Here is a 5,542-nt window from a genome sequence, read left to right as displayed (position 1 = left end):
CCGTTTGTTGTAAACCTCGTAAATCCCTCCACAGCGACCAGTTAAACCCCACGGCAGGACTCGCCCCTCCCTCTGCACCTCCTCTTGAAGGCTGATGACCACCAGTGACTCAGATCTTCTGATTTCTGGAGAACATCGCTCTCATGAGCTGTGTTTAGTTCTTGGGTAAAGTTCACCATGCTGCACTTGATCTGAAGTCCCAAAATACAGCATAAGGAGCCCCAGGTCATGGTAATAAGGGCCTGCTGTCTGCATCTTGGCTGCAGATTTAAACATTTCCGATTCGAGCTCCACGTCATGCAATTCTAGAGGGAGACACAGAAATAAACTGAGCTGAATGATGGGTGTGGTACTTTCATGCATGTGGTCCTCATTTTGTTGGTGAACTCAGATGTTCATTTTTACGCCCGTATAGCGAGGTTCATTAACGGGTGTAAGAAAAGCCTGTAGCTTTGATGAGTACGGCACTAATAGTGTGTCCAGTCCTGAACTCTGTCACAAATCTGAACATGTTGTGATGGAATAATGATGTCCACACATGCTGTAGTGATGAATGCTGACAATTTGAAATCAGGATAAATCTTGACTTGCTCCTGCTCATGTCAGCCTCCCGATTATTAGCATCATGTAGCATCGTGGCGTCACGGTACCTCTACTAGAAAACCTTTGGTCTCCTATGTTGCACTGTGGAGCCAGAAATTATACTATTGAGCAATAACATTAATGTGGATGGGTGGAATTGATTTCATTTAAGGTGGCACTCCCCCTTACAGGCCTCCACTGTACCGCGGCCTTTCTTCACTAAGAGGAACTTCCTTTGCGTGATTCAAGCACATTTAAAGATACACACCCAGCCCTGCAACAATTTATCTGGACCTCTGTGTAAACATAAAGGCATACACATCCATGCATAACTCAGCTGAACACGCCCGAGAGTGTAGAAGACAAACATATGAACTCTGGCGTTAATCTTTAGTCCTAGAATAACACCATACCCTAAGCACGCCCCTCAAATTCAAAGGTATAAAGCAAAACTCTTCGTGATGACAGACTGAATCAGTCCAAATGCTTTAGCAGCAGGGATGTGTTTGATAATGTAGTCCAACCCAAGCAGACGAATCTTCACCCTGTGCATTCAACAAACATGTTTTATTTTTTTGAATTTTCATGTTTGGGACACAAAAAGCTTTTACCGAAATAAAAACTGTCCAACTCCGGCTTTGTTCTGCTGATGATTAGAAGACGAGAGAATAAACGACGGGATGGTTGGCGAGCTGTGGATTTGTGATTTGCACACAATAGTATGGCTGCGTCTTCTTCCAAAAAGAAATGTAGATCCCTGCCATGTGACAGATCTTTCAAATTAAGCTTTAAGTTATTAGCAGAAGACAGAAAAGTTAAAGTATGCAACATATTGCAAACACATTCGTGCTCAAAATAAAGTGTAAACGGAAATAGGACTCACGACTGCTCAAGTGTAAAGAACGGCAATGTGTCTTCAATTAAAACCCTTTTGAGTTGTTTCCTGTTGCAGAAAGAAAAGGTCAGCGGAACAGGATGTAAGAGCAGAGAGGGGACAGTGAGTATGTGGCACCAGCCTTTCTAGAGATGCACTGAAATGTGTAATGAATCAGTCCTCTTTCTATCCCCCAAGCTTCATGAAATCCTCTTTAATACTGAGTAACCATCCAATTATGAAGCACTTCTCTGAGCTCGTCTAAGAGAACTGGCACACACTCAATAATGTCCCATGTTCTCTGCAAAGGGGGGCTTCCCTGAGGTTTAGGCAGTGAGAAGCACACCAAAGAAGGCCATTGTGTTACACACAATGAAGGCCTTTGGAAACTATGGAGGAGGAGAGGTTGTGTCAGGATCTCGCATCAACATTTTGTAGGCGAAACACAGACAAAGATGTTCTGAAACACCCACTGATTTTGGCATGTGAGGATGATGACTAGATAACAGGTAGTCTGGCACACGCAGAGATAAATAAAAGAAACAAACGGAGCTGTCGAGTCCCTTTCCAAATCTATCAAACGTCTCTGGCAAGGAAAGAAGCCCAATCTGTTGGTTGTGTGAGGGGAGTATGCATCTGTCAGTAATCAGGAACAACAGAGCTGTGCAGCATCCGGACTTTAATAAATCACTGAAGTAATATTACATAAATAAGAAGATAAAGTGAACATTTAGCAATGTCTTGCTTCATATTCATTATTGTGCATTAAAGCAAGCTGTACAGTCAGCATGTTGCCAAAGCCTCTTGGAGATCAGGGCATGTGTGTGCCAGATCTTTCTAGTCCGACTGCGTACATTTACATTCTTGGTTTCTAGAATTTGTTTTCTTTGTATCTGTTCAATGAGCTCAAGCTCGAGTTTAATCTCTTAACACCCAAGATACATTTTAATACCCGCCTAGACTTAGGGTAGGATTTTACCAATGACGAGAACGTGGACCCAAAGAGGCAGAACGAGACACGGACAGGCTGACACGCCAAACACAGAAACTATTTAGAAAAAGTCTCACAGGGAAATGTTTGTGTGGGACAGAACTATAGAGCTGAAACTATTCACGGGAGGGAGGAAACATGTAACACAGGCGTAGGGCTTCTGGAATGGAAAGAGAGAACGATTAGCTGAGAAGGGGAAACCGGGGTGAGGATGAACTAAATAACCTAACACCAAGTGACTTATTTTAAAAGTAGGTGGAGAGCGTCCCGGGAGTGGAACGGCTGCAGGTGGCTGGGTGAGCATCCTTGACGACTGTGCAGGAATTGAGAGATGGACCTGGGAATGTCCAACAGCCCAAGACGAGGGAGGCGGGAGGGCAGGCAGGTGAGCAGAGTGAAGCTGAGCATGTGTCCAGGATCCAAATATCCAGAGAGACCACTGTTCAGACTGGAAATGTTTCCGTAGCAACACTAGAGGCACAGGCAGAAACAAGACGAGACATAAAAAACAAAGAATGCAAGAACCAGAGTGAGCTAACTGGTACTAACTGGTCAGCAGACAAACTGTTGGAAGGCAGATAAGCTGCTGGCCTTCAACACTGGCTGGTGATGGCTGGACTGCTGTTAGGTGAGCCCACCAGGTGTGTTGATGAGAGCCCAAAGGCGGGGCTGCGAGTGAAAACAAGGAAAAAACACAGCCACTCACCCAGCCTGACACCTTCCAGCCTTTTTCATCGGGGTGGAGACAAGACGTCTGTGAACTCATATGAAGTGTCACTTGTTTATCAATTCCTAAAACAAACTGACTAAAGAGCCCACGGTAACAGAGTCTGAGCCCGTCACGGTCAGTCGCACTTACTGTTTATATCAGAGTTTATTAGTTCACTGTGCTTCTCCCTGTTTTCCTTTTGTAGCCACATTTCCCTGTTTGTTTATCGTTCTGTAACTTCTGTTGTCCTTTGCCAGCAGTGTTGGTCAAGTTACTTGAAAAAAGTAATCAGTAACTAATTACTGATTACTCCCCCCAAAAAGTAATCCCGTTACTTTACTGATTACTTATTTTCAAAAGTAATTAATTACTTAGTTACTTAGTTACTTAGTTACTTTTTAAAAACACGATTTACAACCTGAGTAGGTGATAAAGTGATAGATCTTTCAGCCCAATTCTACTTTTTCTGCATAATCCATCATACAAAATGTAATCAAATGGAAAAGTCTCTTTTTTTAACTTGTTTTATCAGTTTTAATCTTTTAACTTTATGCATCAAGCAAAACATTTAATTATATGCAACATTCTCTGAGTTGAATAAATTAGTTTAACATTTAAACCTATTTTCTGCACATTCCAGCACATAAAATAAAATATTTTTTGTGTTTTCACTCACTCTTTCAAACAGATGCAAGTAAAACACAGCAGAAAATAAATAAAGTCAAAGACTCAGCGGTCCTTTTGCTCTATTTTCACCTGTAAAGCAGGAGCAGGGTAGGCGGAGGGTTACCCTGGTGCAGGTGTGCTGCGGTCAGTTGAAGAATCCGCGCGAGTGTCTCTGTGAGTTTCCCATTACGTCGTAGCTACTCGGTGCTTGCTCGGAAGTTTAGGGGTTTTTTTCGCTGTAAAAAGAAGTTTTCTTCCCACGCACAGCGGACGCTAATGTTTTTGTCACTTTTTATGGAATCAAACTCAAAGTAAGGTCAGTACTTCCACGCTTTAAACGCTGCACGCTCATACTCTCTCTGCACTCGATATATGATCCATTGTTGATCTGCACACAGCTGCTGTCACCAACGTCGCACTCGCTTACGTCACTGTCATGAGACATTCTCGCAAAAAAAATCACGGTTTTAGTAACGCAGTAACGCAGCGTTCCTACGGGAAAGTAACGGTAATCTAATTACCGATTTTGCAATAGTAATCCCTTACTTTACTCGTTACTTGAAAAAAGTAATCAGATTACAGTAACGCGTTACAAGTAACGCATTACTGCCCATCTCTGTTTGCCAGTTAGTTTTCTTCCCTCGTGTCTTTCCTTCAGACTTGGTCCGAGCGTCTCTCAGCCTCCCTGCCAGTGATGAATGGCAGGCTTTGTGAAAAACTGAAACATCGGAATCAACTGTGCAGAATTGCATCAAGGATTCAAAGCAATCTCACACCCAGCTCCACTTGTTGGAAACTGATGCTGTCATCACATTTCAATAACGCTACTTTGTGTAATAATAACAAAGACAAATGTTGCACAATTCTAAACAAAGCAATATTTATACCTGACTAAAGATAAGAAGAAATGAGAAAAACAGCTATGAACAAGGTAATAAAAAAGGAAAATGAACAATGTGCTTTTGTAGATGAGGCTCAGAAAAACTATTCATAAAACAAGTTGAACAAAAGCTGCCGTAGTTCTTAAATTAGGCTGAACCGGCTTCATTTCTGTTAATTATTGTCCCAGCCTTGAAAAACAACCCTCAAAGATTTGCAGCATTGCAGAAATCTGAAAGTGACTATTGTTGTGCTCCTGGAGTTATATTTATATTTACCAACAGTCAGTAAACCAATCACTTATACACAAAACATTTCAGCCACACTACTTAAAACAGTTAGTTTTACATTGTTTCAGTTTGTTGATTATGTAGATGTTTCATTTAGGAGAACAAAAGTCCCTAAAATTACTCTGGTTTACAGAAACCACAGAATTACTGTAGTGTGCTTATAAGCCGATAGATTTAATGGAATACAATGGTACAGATATTTACTGTAGAAATAGAATGGTTGAGCTATGAATTGTGTGGTAACATACAATTAGAGGGTGTACTTATCTCTATTGGATTAATCAGCTACAGCAGCTGTTTATGGGAAATTTTGACCAGCCTTAGAGAAGCGTATTCGTGAGACGCTGCTGCTCGATGAGGAGCCCCGGCTCACAGTCTCCTCTCTAAATGAAGTCAGGACTCTGTGCAGGGCAGTCAAGCTCATCCACACCAAACTTGCTTAACTATGTCTTTGTGCACTGTTGCACAGTCATGCTGGACCAGGAAGTAGCCATCCCCAAACTGTTCACTCAAATTGAAATGTGACAAATGTCTTTGTATGCTGAAGCATT

This window comes from Maylandia zebra, linkage group LG12, assembly GCF_041146795.1.
Source record: "Maylandia zebra isolate NMK-2024a linkage group LG12, Mzebra_GT3a, whole genome shotgun sequence".
Lineage (NCBI taxonomy): Eukaryota > Metazoa > Chordata > Actinopteri > Cichliformes > Cichlidae > Maylandia > Maylandia zebra.
Note: the sequence above shows the minus strand (reverse complement) of the source record.